Raw genomic sequence first — 17,574 nt, forward strand, 5'->3', positions numbered from 1 at the left:
TTTTCCCCTGACGAAGCCCTCACTAGTTCTAGCGATAAAATTTGTTGGAACCTTCGTATCATTTCCTACGCCAAAGACCGGAAGTATCTGCGAAAGGGATGCCATGCATTCCTTGCTGATGTGGTTGATGAGACTCAAAAAGTTACAGACCTCGAGAGCATCCCCGAAGTCTGCAACTTTCCTGATGTCTTCCCCAAAGACATTCCAGGGATTTCTTCCGACTGTCAAGTTAAATCCTCTATCGACTTGATCCCCGAAACTACCGCTATAGTTAAATCTCCATAGCGTCTAGAGCTGACAAAAATGTGCGAGTTATCCAGCCAGTGCAATTAGCTGAACAACAAAAATTTTGTAAGTTTATTGTAAGTGAACTTTATTGCGATCAAATGTTTATCTATTCTTGCTAGGACCACATCATGGAGATGTGAGTCGAATTAGTGAGAGTCAAATAGCAAAACGGGAAATCTTAATACACAGATAAACATTTAGGATTCATCCAGAGGCAACCATTGTTGCTCAGAAGCTTCTTTTGTTATCATGTAGCAGAATCATTCCTCCGAGGAAACATAATTAACCCACAGGTAAGACGCCAATCCACTAGATGGACTCGGCTACGTTCCAATCTATTGTCACAGCAGCGGTGGCAACCGCCCTACCTGTTCTTAACGCCAACAATACAAATGTGAGTGGAAGTGTTAAGGGCAACCCAAATCTTGGAGTTAACCAATCTCAACAACAAGTGCCTACTAGAAAAGGCACACCGAATCTCGAACCTAACATCCTAAAATGAAAGTTCAAAGGGAGTTGTTCAACCCAAAGATCTGCTGAGAGGCAACGAATTGGGACAGTCAGTACCCCAGTCATCCCTGCTATTCCAAAACCAACCATACTTTACTGTGTAAATCTCCTACACTGCAGCAAATGCAACAACCATCATCATGGAGTCTGCCGAGTACTGCATTGTAATAGATGCAACAGGAAGGCACACACCGCCCGCAGTTGTAGAACCCTAGTCAAGTTCATCACTCTGACTACCAATGTTGGGACAAGTCTAAACTGTTACCTCTGTGGAAGTGTAGGACATTGCTAAAGAGACTGCCCAATAGAGAAGAACAATGAGGAAACAGGAGGAGTCTGGCCTCAGAGAATGAGGAAGCATCGAAGAACCCTGCCATATTTTGGTACGTTTTTGAAAACCCCGATAATTGTTCATAATTGTGATTACTTTCTGTTGGGTTGAAGATTATTTTGAAGATTGCGTCCTTTGGGCTCGATAGTTTAGCTGTTTTATTTACACTCCGGTTTGGGCCTATCCAACCGAGAGCCCATTGTGTTTAATATAAAAGTATATGCTTGCATGCATATTAGGAAACCGATTGAGAGATTAACGATTTTAGCGATTATTCTAGAGTTTAACGATAGCATTACAGGTTTCTTTAATCGTTCTTGTAACCTTCCAATCCTCTACAGTTGATGTTCTTAATCGAGCTCTTCTGAGGATTTTGTTTTAATCATTCGACTCGTTTGATTCACACTTGTCTCGTTTATATTTTCTTGTTCTTACAGTTTTATATTATTTGCCTGTTTGAGATCTAATCGATCTTCATAGATTTAAAGATTTTAAATCTCATCACTTTCTCGTCCGGACTAAGTCACGAAATCCTTATAAGGTTTAAAGCCATAATGAGCAAATTATGATAGTTGTTAAAAACTCTATGGTCGGTTGTAGTTATACATGACTTGTATACACCAAGCGATTATAGGAAGATATAGTACGAATCATTTCATAAAAAGTTCAAGATTTCGAAGTATCAGAACCTTCGTACTTGCGGTACCCTATGATTTCAAATCAAATACAGCAAACACCAAAGACATTCACCCAAGGGCAGCAATGTCCTAACAAAATGATCCTTCCAAACTAACTTAACGCGCGACTCTACGACGTCGTCCCGCTTAGTCTGACTGAGTCTATGTATACCCAACGATTTTGTCTTAAAATCGTTCTATTGCAAAACTCCCGTCTCTCGTAACGACAAATTAGATGTGCGCTTCGAAAATTCATCTCTCTTCGAAACCCGAAAGTATTCATGCGAAGAGTATCACCCACAATGAAATGGACAAAGTAAGAGACAATCCGGACAATTGTAGATACGTCATGGGACACTCATCTACCCTTAGTGGAACTCTCTTTCAACAACGGCGACGTTTCCAGCATCATGGTTGCGTCGTTCGAGCCCTCTATGGCTGTAAGTATAGATCCCCTATGTGTTGGGCCGAGGTGGGCGACACGCAACTAGTCAAGGGTCAAGTCCACGACAGTACCCTCACGAGTCGTGAAATCATCTGAAAGGCAACTGAAAAGGGATTGCATGAAATGGATACGCCGATAAGAGACAAAAACCCTTGGAATTCCAAGTTGGTGACCCTTTCCTTTTAAAAGTCTCACCCAGGAAAGGCCTCATACACTCCGGAAAGCGTAGAAAGCTAAATCCAAGAATACCTTGGACTGTCTGAGATCCTTGCTAGGATTGGTCCCGTAGCATACAAACTCCAGTTACCTCGAGCGCTTAGCAGCGTTCATCCCATCTTCCTCATGTCATACCAAAGAAGTGTATGTCCGATGAGACACTTGTGATTTTAATGTGACGATATCAAGCTAGACAAGAGTCTACGCTACATTGGACACATGAATCGCGAAGTCAAGCGAGCGAAATAACATCACATCCTGATAGTGAAGGCCCGCTGGGATGCCAAGCAGGAACCTGAATTCACTTGGGAGCACGATAATGCAAGGAAACATATGTACCCCCATCATTTCCAAGTCAACGAGTAACATCTTTATTTTTGAATTTCGGGACGAAATTCCCTCTAATAGGGGGATAATGTGACAACCTGAAACTTCTACCTGGTACATCTAGTCAGTTAATCTAAGTTAAACTCATTTTTTTTTAACTCCTAACACTGATTAAGGGTTCATTTAAGTGTTCTAAACTTGAGTACAACGAAAGTTGAGATTAGGAACGAGTCAGCAAGTCATATAGTGACAAAATCGGACCAAACACCCCAGATGGCCACACACCCACCCCTGTATCAAGGGTAGACCCCTTTCCTTTCATTCCATTAACACCTTGGCAGCACACAACAACATTTCCCTCAAGCTTCTTCAACCAGAAACCCTCCCAAGGCTTCAAAAACATGAGTAATCCATCCCTTAGCTTGTTGTGCTTGAAGAACCACTTAATCTAAGCCTTGAATCATTGAGTCCCGTTATGATCATCATCTCTTTGAAGGAGTGCGGCCGCACACCCATATAAGGTGGCCTCACACTCCTAAAAGTCCCTCCAAAGTGAGAGTTGGAGTTCCATATTCGAGTTGTACACGAACCTAGCTTTTCTACACCTTAGAATTAGAATTTTTGGGCATCCTCCTATAGGGTGTACGAACGAACACACCTATATACGGCCGCACACACCCTTGTACGGTAGCACACTCCCTGTGTGCGGCAACACACTCCCGTGTGCGACCACACACACACCCTAGGACCACAAACTCATTTCTAAGACCCTAAACTTGTACTACAACTTAGTATGGACCTAGAACACTTCATGGATGCTAGTATGGACCTTGAAACCACCTCAAAATCATCTTCCATCATGAGTGTACAACCACACACCCATGGCCTTACACACCTTTAAGGTGGCCATACACCTCCCTCATGCAATCCTTTAAGGTTCTAGCACTTAGTGTGGGTATTCCCAAGTTCTTAGAGTGGTTCTCCATCACATTTAGTAGAGAAATACCTTCATTTGAATCTTTTATGTGTCATTACATGTTAATTAGGATCAAATCATGTTCAAGGCTTCACTTAAACTTCCGACATTCCATATCGATAATTCATTCAAATCGCCTGAGGTGAGTTCATACCCCTACGGTTTTCCGAGTTTTTCATCTTTTCAGGGGGGGGGGGGGAATACAAGCAAAAGAACAAGGAAACTTGTGCTCAAAGTATATTATTTTTTTAAGATAATTATATTTTCAGAATGTTTTTAACATGGAAAACAGTTTTACCAAACGATTAACAAATCAACTCGTAGAAATAGTTTTGAAAATTAAACCAATGAACTTATGAATCATGTAACAAAATATATCGTTTTATAAAGGATTCATGTTAATCACAAAAGGATTTTCTATATTATGACTTGTAAATTTGTTAGTCTATGTTGGAGACACGTCCTTGGTAACACTCACCGCAATAATCAGAGTGTAGGACTAGCACTTGTTACCAGAATCTTTTGTAGGGAGAGCGTGACTATTGTGTATAGATCTATACGGGACTGACAACCCTGCACCTGGCTGCTAGCTATAGTTGGACCGGCAGGTCTACGGGTGACAAAGTCATAAAGGATATCGGTCGTTGCGGGCCATATCCAGCCAGTTATGGTCATAAAACTCGCAAGCTACATTGCAGAGATTTAATTTTATAATAATGAATCTAGTGAACTAACCTCATGGTAATAATCGATTTGATTAATGGAGGGTGTTAATAGTACATTCAGGATTTAGTTCATCACGTTTTCTTTTATTAGTTTTATTTACGTAATAGGGCTAATATACCTCACTGCGAGTAACCATGGTTTTTAAATGAAAACTACGTTTATCGATATAAGTATGGTAGATACTTGTACACCTCAGTTTAGAACAGATAACCAACCATCAACTTTTAGGGAAAATATAGGATTTTCCCAGGAGAACTCGACTTTTCATAAACAAATTGTTTAGCATGGAACTAACGGATATTCATATTCATTCAACGACCCATTGGATTGTACATACCTTGTATGAATTTGGAAGTCATGGAAGGAATGGGCTTTCAAACTCGCTTTTCATAAGAAAATATAGGATTTTCTTGAGTAACACTTTTCAAAAAGATCAAAGAAACATTTTCCAACCAAAACTAAATGCTTATGAACTGACCAGTTTTATGTTGATATGCTTTCAAAACTGGTTGTATTCTCAGGGAGTTAGTAGACAGGTACTTCTAGGACTTTGGTGAAGTCGACGCATTAGAGTCACGTCTTTGTCTTTTACTTTCGATAAGAACATACCTTTTAATTAAGAAAGTGTAAACCTTTTTCATATACGTATTCATTTTTTGGTTGTGTTTACTATGCTTGCTATGATTCAACTGTTGTGATACTACGCATGACGTCAATCACCCCCGAACGTTTCCGCCGTTCCGGTTTGAGGGTGTAGCATACATGCAATTCATCCAAGAGTTGCAAACCCTAGATCTATTGTATACAATTTCAAATTGAAACAAAGCATCAATACAAAATAAACCAATCAAGTCTCTGATACCACTATTGGGTTTTACACAAAATAACATCCTTTGTGCTCATGCAAACCCTAATGCTTGGATCTGGGTTTCTCTATTGTACATGCAATTCATCCAAGACTTGCAAACCCTATATCTATTGTATATAATTCGAAATTAAGATAACAAAATAGATTTAGATGCTTACCTTTTCTTCAAAGCTTGAATCTCCTTATCCTTGGAGCTTAGAGTCATAAATGTCACTCCCCTAATGGCTTACAAACACCACAAGCAAGAGGATGATCTTGGAGAGAGGTTGGAGGCTATAGAATTTGGCTCTAGTACTTTTAGGAATAGGGTTAGCTGATTTCTGAAGTCTAAGGGGTCTATTTATAGTTGTGTTGCTAGGGTTTCAGTCAAAACCCTAATTGGATAGCCTAGGCCTTAAGCAGTCCATAGAACCTTCCAGAATAAAGGCCTTGGACAAAATTAGATGGGCTCACACTCTCAATTTCGTCCACCCCTTAATTCCAAAGGATTCTCAGCCCAAATCAGCTATCACACAATTGACAGTTCTAGTCCCCTTTATTTAATTAATCTCTTTTAGCCATAAAATTAGTTCTTAACTAATTCTTGTCTAATATGAATTAAACTATATGATTTCTCTTTAATATATTATTCATATAACATATTAATAAATCATAATAACCTCTTTATTCATAAATCATCCTATCATGTTGCTTTGGTGAAGGAAACCTAAAAGGACCATGCACAACCGGGTCAAGTACTTAGCAAATATAGTAACGGGCTTGGACACTAATCCAAGCCTATCGCGTTAGGTAAGACATTTTGTTGGGTTTTGGAATACTACAACATCCTATGGTGCACATACAACCCTAAATACCTTGGATCTATGTTTTCACTAATTATACATGCAAATGGTTTCCAAGGTATTAATCTTACAGCTTTCATGCATTTAACATAAACATATAATATACTAGTTAGCATGACATACCTTTTGATGGAGCTTGAATTCTTGGTCCATTCGGCCTTAAAGATCTTAGCCCCAATAGTGTGGAAGCCTCAAATGGAATCACAACACACCATGGATAAAGGATGAACTTGAGAGAGAATTCCATGCACACAAAAGACACCATGAACTCTAAAAAGATACAAGTGGCGATTTTGGGAAATGAAGTATCTATTTATAGGTGGGATTTCTAGGGTCATGGATATAACCAAAATTCATACCCATGGGTTTTATGATCCATGGCTCATGTGGCCCAACTCTTTATGTATCCATACATAAACTTGGTCCAACATGGATCATAAGCCAAACACATATAAATATAACTAATTATCATAATTAGTCCCCGTAGATTTAATTAGTCTCTTTCGACCACTAAATTAATTCCAAATTAATTCTTGATCAATACTAATTAAAACATATGATTTCATATTAATATATTATTACTTATAATATATTAATAAACCATAAATAACATTCTCTCAAAAGTCCATCCTAACAAATTGTCCTGACGATATGCAACCGAAATGGACCATGCTACTCTCGGGTCGAATACATACCAATAATAGTTATGGGCTTAGACACCTAATCTAACAGTTTCCCACTTCGATAAGGGATCATATATTCCTCCATTCTAGATATCATATGGACTGAGACATGGATTATAATCATTCTCTCTGTCCGTTTGTTGTTTCCTGATTTCTGATTTATGACGACTGACTAATTGAACAAATCAAAACAGTCCTGGCCCGGCCAAGCACTTCCATTTGTCATCATCAAATCATCGAGGGGCCCACAGATATCGCTTTTATCCCGAAGGTAAAAGGAGTGGATAAACTTTGACTCATATGGCTTGTTCTACTACTTGTTGAATCATACACAAAGGCACGTTTTATAACATCGAGTTACCAATGCGTTTTCGCGCAATCAATGTACAACCAACTCATAATAACAACTCATATCTCTAGGTTTGAAGAATATAAGATATTATCGTCTCATGATCACTCATGATAAAATCCATGAAGTGATTCCAATGAGTGCGGGTTGAATCCAATACTTACAACTTATGAGCACTCATGAGTGTTGTAGCCCTTTGTCCAACATCTTAGACCTCTACAAGCCAACCCATGATAGTCTTAATTCATATCTACTTCCAACATATGACCGACTGTGGATGATTTGAATAACTTAGTCATCCAGAATAATGACCTAGTTTATTCTGGAAGTCAAAACATGCAAAATGAAACACAAGAATAATTGAATCAGATATGTTATCAAAACCTATGAACATGAATAAAACACCTTTTATTTATCACCGTATGATAACACATTATTTGTTGTATACTGTTTCAGCTATTAACTTTATTCTTGAATTTAAAACAATAGTTGTCCCATGCTCCAAGCATGTACACTATGTTTTCTAAAAACTAGTCATGTCATACACCAAGTATGCATACTACGTTTTTCTATGATATTTACTTTGTGAAATAGATCAATTGAACATAACTCCAATGATCCTCTTTTCATATTCCGAATTCCTTACTGCAAATGCAAGAATTCCAAATTCATGCCATTTACTGAAATCTATTAGATTCTAAACTTATATGCATTGATCCTCTTGTAATGATTATGCACAAATTCAGAAAGACTTGACAACAAACATTACAGAGCATTCCAAAGGAGATCAACTCCATGGAAGCATCCTTCTTGGATTATGTTTCCTAATCTTACACAGATTGAATAATTTCTAACTTTGAAACATTTCCATATTCCATTTTGACTATCACGTCTGAAGAAGAGTTGCCTCCTTACAGATTATGTAAATATGGTCCTTCCAGAATTATCACTATATACTTCCAACTGTCCTTGAGCAACCAATCTTTGGTAAACCTTAGATTGTCCTCGACAATTTTTTAATCCTTTTAGTCATATCCAATTCTAGACCTTTTCCCTTCTTAATACCCCAAGCATTTGGAAAATTCAATAAAGGATGTATATAGCACATGCAATCGATCCTATATCCGAAGCATATGGGACACGATTCATGATGTCTCACATGAAGACTAAACTAGTCTTTTGCTATAATATTTCCATTTCAATTTGCCAAGTTCTCATAATTCAGATTATGAAAAGGGATGCCGTAATCATAATCGAATTTTAGAACGCAAATAATGGACCCATATATTAGAATTTTCTTATGTTGAGCCATTCCAACATAACATTCATATATATAATTGACTAAATACGATTAAAACCTAAATCTAAGCTTTTAGATTTGAGATGAAGTATAATTTCCTTTCCCTTAATTATAGCAAAACAACTTTTTCCCAATTGAAACCTTGTATTTTCTATAATTAACATTGCTAACTTGCAACCTTTATCATAATTATCATGCTCCTACTAACATGATGATTATTAGCATAACACTTATGCTCCCACTAGCTTTGACATGTACTCAGAAATCAGCTGAACTTCTAGAAAAAAAACAATACTTTATTGAGTTTCTTACCAAAGTTCAGATTTCTGATACTAGATTGCTTTGATAAAACCTTTTCAATATCATACACCTTATCTTAGATAGCTCACAGGTGTGTCAAAACAATTTCAGAACTATGAAAAGGGATGCCGTAATCATAGTCATAAATGTTTAGACCTTTGCCACTTCTCACAAGTCCATGTTAGTGTGCCGATTAACCACACAGCTCCACTAACGACTTTGAGAATGCATATATCACAATTGCTATCTACTTCAAATCTACTTACTGGAAGTGTTTCCTCACCATCATTTTCGTGAATCGGAGAGAAACCTTATGACCCTTAGATTTAATGGTGTATGTGTTCTTATACATGTGAATTGTCAAAAACCATAGTCACAAGACAAGGATAATGACAAATCCAAACTCATATGGACTGAACTCAATCTTAATTTCTTGCCACCTGGCAGCTCAAGGGCATGTCATTGCTTCCAAGTTGTTGCGCAACCAATTGAGAACTCTAAGAACTCATATGCAAAGCTAACATTAACTTGAATGGGCACATAATATGTCAACACGATAGGTTATAAACCTCAAGTCGTGTGCTAGTGAAGAAGTTCAGGTTTTATTCTTGATTAGTTCTTGAGTCTTTTAAGACCTTTAAGACTCCCACTGTCCTCTTGATATATAAGACTTTCTTGTTAGATATTAAAGAGATAGTGTGGATTCTAATCAAGACAAACACTTCACACAATTGGCCTTAGTTGGTCTTTGTTTTATCCAAAACATCACAACTTACCTATTTCAAACGTACAAGAGTAGAAAACTTTTACTCTTACATTTGATAAGTGTTTTAAACCATCTTTAAAACATGACACTCAAGTTACAATCTTAGAGTATACCTCTAAGAATTGTTTTTGGAACGAAGTATGAATCATCTTCTTGATTTAACCACTTCAACAATTCATAACTCCTCTTGTTAACTATCAGAATGCACTTACATGATTAATTGTGATAAGGTCTCAAAATCATTAAGATGGTCTTAAAACATGATACTAAAGTACTCTACCATCTTTTTAGATTTGAGAAACTTTTATCTTTCTGCCTAAATTGATTCTTCTTATTCGCTTTGCCATACATCGGAACTTTTTCCAATGTCTTAGAATTACACTTAAGCTTGTATAGTAAATTATGATGAATAGTCTTATCGATCTTTTGTGGTGGACTCTGACCAGTGCACAAGAATGTGTACCCGATCCCTTAGTCCTTCACTTGACTCACACATCCATGTGAACAAGTAGTTAGTCTTAATTTTTCCAATGCTCGAAAGTTCTCATTCATCATTCTATACAACTTGCATGATTCCAATTTTCTATCCAACTGAAACTTGGGTGATGACAATATTTCCTTATTTGGTAAATTTAGACACTACCGCAAATTAAAGAATCAAATTCTTATTTGGTAAATATCCTTACAAATGCCATTGTAAGGATATTTTAAAATAAATAAAATCAAAAGATTTACCTTTTTATTTTAATACTTGGCGGAAAAACTTATCCTTACAATCCATATGAAAACTTGTTGATCTTAGCAAATAGTGTAACACATGTGTTTCTGGGCTTGTCATTAATAGTAATGTAATAGTCTAGGTTAACCTTTGTAACCCATTTTAAAATAATAAGAATGTATTATTTGAATATTATGTGTTTTATGCTTAATTGCTTAATTATGTGGCTTAAATGAATTAAGAATAACATAAGCGTCAAAATTTAAGTGTGAGATAAGGTCGATATCTTTACATAAAGTTGTAGTGGCCGAAACGTGGTTTCCGAATATATATAGAATGCACAAATCGTACTTCGTATGAGGAAGTTATTATTTTCTGAAGTTTCGACTTAGCAGTATGCAGCCCGAATAATCGATTTGAGATCGAGCGGTTTTTAGCCGTAACAATCTAAACGAGAATCGAATATCTCGTTAGTGGTAGCGAAGCGATAAAAAGATAGGCGAAAACGGACGTCGGATGAAGAAGTTATGAATTTATAACGCAGTTTTCTTGTCCTAGCCTACTAAAAATAAATAATAAAAATAAATTCAAAATTAGCCAACGGAGTCTAAACGAAAGTTGTAGAGCGTAGTCTCACCTACACGTGGATATAAAGAACGAAGAAAACGGAGTTCGTATGAAGAAGATATGAATTTTCGAAATTTATTAAATAATTAAATATAAAATTTAATTATTAAATTCTGATATTATCCGAAGGAGGGGGGGAGTCATCAATCTGATCCGAACTACGCCCAGCGTACCCCGATGCATGCACCGCCTCAGACTCGAGTGCTCCGATGACGCATGCAGTGATGATCCGAGGCATTACGCCCCGCGTAAAGCATTACGCCAAGCGTAATGCGAGGCCTCAGCCTCCTATAAAATGCTTGCGATGGCAGCCGATATTTTTGCTCTTTTTCTCTTCTCTCTCTCTCTCTCTCCCGTTTTGCATCGTTTTTTGTGCCCGAATTATCCCGAAGCCCTAATATTATCCCCGAGCCCCGAAGCAAGTACCGAAGCCCCGAAGATCTCGAGAAGTGATATTCCCGAGCCGAAGCTCTGCCCGCAAGGAGCCCGATTTTTATGAAGATCTTCCAGATCTACCGAAGAATACTACTTCTGCAAGTCGTAGTGCTTCCCGATCATCTTCTGATCAAGTGAGTGTGTAGTTACCATCTTCTAACACATAATTATGATGTATTTTATACGAAATATGTGTTATGTGTATATTTTTTTGTTGTATGCGTGAATGTATATTCACTTTCTTCTATCTCATAGATCTGATTTATTTGCTATTAAATACGAGTTATGTGGGTGTGCCTCATCTGTTATGTGGAATATGTATTGAATGAGAATGCTATACAGCTTTTAAACTATGTATAAAAATATATATTTTTATCTACTAATATGTTGGGTAGAACATGGGTAGATAGTCGATGTCTGATAAATAGATGAGAGGCCTCTATGTTGTTGTTGTTGATCTAGTTATTCAGCGGAGTATGGATAACGACCACAGACTCTTTCTAGACGTTCCTGTGGAACGCTAGCAGGTTCATAACCTATAGGTGTTGTGAACGATGTGTTCACTGGTGTACTCTATCCCCCTCATGGTTTCCTTTGGGATGTCTATTGTTGAGGAAACCCCTTAGCAGTAATGTCGGTTCAATGAAAAGCCTAGATTAGGTCCCTTGAGATAGATGTTGTTTTAGAGAAATAAAGTGAGGATAACGGGAATGGATAATCAGGTTATTGTTTGTTGGTGAAATTAAATATAATTATTTATTGTGGGTTGAAAACCCTATATGCTCACCAGGCTCCCATGCTTGACCCACTCAGTTTATTCGTATTACAAGTCTATATATGCATATATTTTTTGAATGACTTGTAATGTTATCGTTTATGCTTTATGGTCTGTATCGAACATGAGATCTCGAGTTTTGATTATATAATGAAAATGCATCTCTTGATGAAATGCTTTGATAAATATTATTTTATCATTTATCATATTTTGTTTTGGGAACAAATTCTGCAACTCTTTTAAATCAAAAGGATTTACTATGAAATTATTTTAAAAAGCATAAATGAAATCAGTCTTTTCTGGCCGAGATTTTGGGAATGTCACAGTTGGTATCAGAGCATTAGTTTAAGCGAACTAGGAATTTGTAGGATTTCTAAACTTAAACTTAGTATGCTAATTGGAGATTCTGATATGTGTGTATGTTATAATATAGACACGATGACTAGTATATTTTAGGAAGCTTCCTAAAATGCTTTTATGAGCTAAGTGTTATATGTTGCCATATATGATATTATTTGTTCGGATCTATGGTCTGTTGCCGACCGAATCTGGAAACCTAATCTGTGTAGGATTCTAAGCGTACGTCTATGGTATTAGAACTAACATGTAAACGTTTCAGAGTGATAAGGATGATATAATTATCTATTATGGATGAGGATCTAATTTCACCTTATTTGTTGTGCAGATAAAAAGAATGGTAAGAACCAGAAGTGGAGTTGGAAACGCGGATGAAAACAGGAATCAACCACCAGTGATTAAGCAAGCACATGTTGTAGCAGCAGCACCAGAACCAATAACAATGGTTGGGATGCAAGCCATGGTTCGGGCTATGTTAGCCGAACAAAGGGAAGAAATGCGACGGTTGTTACATGAAAATAGGAATGAACCAATCATACCTATTGAGGAACCCAAAGTGATTCTCGAGCAATCGGAGGAAGGGAACAATAGTTGCATGGTGAGTCAAGTTGGGACTCAAGGAGAACGAAGGAACAACTCGGAAAGGAGAAACAACAAGGATGTGCGAATGTATAGGAATTTCTTGGGCGCCAAGCCGCCAAGTCTTTTTGGAATCCCGAAGCCTGTTGAGATTATGGATTGGATCTCCGAAATGGAGATGGTATTTGAAAGTTGCGACTATAGCAACAAACAAAAGACTGTCTTTGCAGTTAGACAACTGAAGACTGGAGTCTTGAGTTGGAGGAAGTTGTTGGCAGATACTATGTCACGAGGAGAAGCCCTGAAAATGTCATGGGAGGAGTTCTTGGAGCAGTTAAGGGTGCAGTATTGTTCAGAGATAGATCTGATTGATCTGAACAATGAGTTCCAAAACTTAAAGAAGGGGAGGATGAGCATGTTGGGTTTTGAGCATTCTAACACTTCCTAAGTGTACATGCAACCCTAAATACCTTGGATCTATGTTTTCTGTATTATACATGCAAATAAGAACATCCAAGGTATTATCCTAATCTAGCATACAACACAATGACTATAGAAAGATAGAATACATACCTCTTTGGTGTAGAAAGTCATCATGAAGCTTGAGTGCCTACTGCCCCAAGTGTGACACCTCAAATGGTTCACACAACACCAAATACAAATGGAATGACTTGAGAGAATTCTACACTTCATGAAAATCGGCTAGCCCTTTCTTACACACTCTAGTGGCCGATTTTTGTCAAGAATAAGATCTTTATATAGTGTTACAGTTAGGGTAAACCCTAATTGTCATGACTTTCCATTTCCTTGGATCCATGGGTTCAAATACCCCATGGAGCATCCATGGACCATCCTATGGGTTTTAACCCAACTTGATTATCCATGGAGCATTAGCCCACTATACAAGTATGGATGATTTACACAATCAACCCATATATTTAATTAGTCTTCTTTTGATCACTTAATTAATCCTAGATTAATTCTTGATCAATACTAATTAAATAATCTTATTATTCTTGTTATTAATATACTAGAACTTATAATATATTAATAACCATAAGTGTCTTATTTCTCTCATTATAGTCTATCCAAGTGCATGATGCCATGCAACCCAAATGGACCATGTCGGGTCGGGTCAAGTCTTACTAATTATAGCTATGGACTTAGACATTAATCCAACAGTCTCCCACTTGGATAAGTCTAAAACTATTATTGCGTATGACTTCAGGAACCAACTGGCAATCGTAGCTCTCAAAAGCTTCTGTCGAACTCTGACCTTGTTGATGAACTCTGACCTTTGTCAATGACTTGTCCATTAGATAAGGGATCATATATTCCTCCATTCTAGATATCATATGGACTGAGACATGGATTATAATCATTCTCTTTGTCCATTTGTTGTTTCCCGATTTCTGATTTATGATGACTGACTAATTGAACAAATCAAATCAGTCCTGGCCCGGCCGAGCACTTCCATTTGTCATCATCAAATCATCGAGGGGCCCACAGATATCGCTTTTATCCCGAAGGTAAAAGCAATGGATAAACTTCGACTCATATGGCTTGTTCTACTACTTGTTGAATCATACACAAAGGCACGTTTTATAGCACTGAGTTACCAAATGCGTTTTCGTGCAATCAATGTACAACCAACTCATAGTAACAACTCATATCTCTAAGTTTGAAGAATATAAGATATTATCGTCTCATGATCACTCGTGATAAAATCCATGAAGTGATTCCAATGAGCGCGGGTTGAATCCAATACTCAGAACTTATGAACACTCATGAGTGTTGTAGCCCTTTGTCCAACACCTTAGACCTCTACAAGCCAACCCACAACAGTCCTAATTCATATCTACTTCCAACATATGATCGACTGTGGATGGTTTGAATAACTTAGTCATTCCGGAAGAATAACCTAGTTTATTCTAGAAGTCAAAACATGCAAAATGAAACACAATAACAATTGAATCCAATATGGTATCAAAACCTATGAACATAAATAAAACACCTTTTATTTATCACCATATGATTACACATTATTCGTTGTATACTGTTTCAGCTATTAACTTTATTCTTGAATTTAAAACAATAGTTGTCCCATGCTCCAAGCATGTACACTATGTTTTTCTAAACACTAGTCATGCCATACACCAAGTATGCATACTATGTTTGTCTATGATCTTTACTTTGTGAACTAGATCCATTGAACATAACTTCAATGATTCTCTTTTCTCACTCCCAAATCCTTACTGCAAATGCAAGAATTCCAAATTCATGCCATTTACTAAAATCTGTTAGATTCTAAACTTATATGCATTGATCTTCTTGTAATGATTATGCACAAAATCAGAAAGACTTGACAACAACCATTACAGTGCATTCCAAAGGAGATCAGCTCCTTGGAAACATCCTTCTTGCTTTAAGTTTCCTAATCTTAAACAGATTGAAAATTCTAACTTTGAAACATTTCCAGATTCCATTTTGACTTATCCCTTCTGAACAAGAGTTGCCTCCTTACAGACTATGTCAATACGGTCCTTCCAGAATTATCACTATACCTCCAACTGTCCTTGAGCAACCAATCTTTGGTAAACCTTAGATTGTTCTCGACAATTGTTTAATCCTTTTAGTCATATCCAGTTCTAAACCTTTTCCCTTCTTAATGCCCCAAGCATTTGGAAAATTTTAGAAAGGATGAATATAGCACATGTAATCGATCCTATATCCGAAGCATATGGGAATTGATTCATGATGTCTCACATAAAGACTAAACCAGTCTTTTACTATAACATTTCCATTTCAATTTGCCAAGTTCTCATAATTCAGATTATGAAAAGGGATGCCGTAATCATAATCGAATTTTAGAACGCAAATAATGGACCCATATACAGAATTTCCTTATGTTGAGCCATTCCAACATGAAATTCATATATATTTCCTTGACTAAATGATTAAAACCTCACGATCTAAGCTTATAATTTTGAGATGAAGTATAATTTCCTCTCCCTTAAATATAGCAAAACAACTCTTTCCCAATTGAAACTTTTGTTTTCTATAATTAACATTGCTAACTTGCAATACTTATGATAATTATCATGCTCCCACTAACAAGATGATTATTAGCATAACACTTATGCTCCCACTAGCTTTGACATGTACTCAGAAATCAGCTGACTTTCTTACCAAAGTTCAGATTTCTGATACTAGATTGTTTTGATAAAACTTTATCAAAATCATACACCTTCCCTTAGATAGCACACTTGTGTGTCTAAACAATTATGAAGAGGGATGTCGTAATCATAATGATTAGACCTTTTTGCCACTTCTCACAAGTCCAGGTTAGTGTGCCGGTAAACCACACACGCTCCACTAACGACTTTGACAATGCAAATATCACAATTTCTATCTAGGTAAAATCTACTTAGTGAAAGTGTTTCCTCACCATCATTTTCATGAATCGGATAGAAACCCTATGACACTTAGATTTTTATGGTGTATGAGTTCCTACCCATATCAATTTGTCAAAACCATACTCACAAGACAAGGATAATGATAAATCCAAACTCATATGGATTGAACTCAATCTTAATTTCTTGCCACCTGGCAGCTGAAGGGCCTGCCATTGCTTCCGAGTTGTTGTGCAACCAATTGAGAACTCTAAAAACTCATATGCAAAGCCAAATTTAACTGGAATAGGCACAGAATATGTCAACATGATAGGTTATAAACCTCAAGTCGTGTGCTAGTGAAGAACTTCAGGTTTTTATTCTTGATTAGTTCTTGAGACTTTCAAGACCTCTAAGACTCCCACTGTCCTCTTGACATATAAGACTTTCTTGTCAGATATTCAAGAGATAGTGTGGATTCTAATCAAGACAAACACTTCACACAATTGGCCTAAGTTGGTCTTTGTTTTATCCAAAACATCACAACTTACCAATTTCAAATGTACAAGAGTAGAAAACTTTTACTCTTACACTTGACAAGTGTTTTAAACCTTCTTTGAGATATGTCACTCAATTTACAATCTTGGAGTATGACTCTAAGACTTGTATTGGAACGAAGTATGAATCATCTTCTTGATTTAACCATTTCAACAATTCAAGTTCCTTTTCTTAGTCATAAGAATACACTAAGATTTCCTTTGAGAAATAATTTTGATATGGTTTCTTAATCATTAAGATGATCACAAAACTGATACTAAAGTACACTCCCATCTTTTCAGATTTGAGAAACTTTTATCCTTCTGCCTAAGTTGATTCTTCTTATTCGCTCTGCCTTACATTGGAACCTTTTCCAGTGTCTCAGAGTTACACTTAAGCTTGTAAGTATAATCATATTTACTGAGCATTAGTAAACTATGACGAATAGTCTTATCAATCTTTTGTGGTGGACTTGACTAGTGCACAAGAATGTGTACTCGATCCCTTAGTCCTTCACTTGACTCACACATCCATGTGAACAAGTAATTAG

The sequence above is a fragment of the Lactuca serriola genome, chromosome 4 (genome assembly GCF_051521515.1).
Source record: "Lactuca serriola cultivar US96UC23 chromosome 4, Lser_US96UC23_V15, whole genome shotgun sequence".
NCBI lineage: Eukaryota > Viridiplantae > Streptophyta > Magnoliopsida > Asterales > Asteraceae > Lactuca > Lactuca serriola.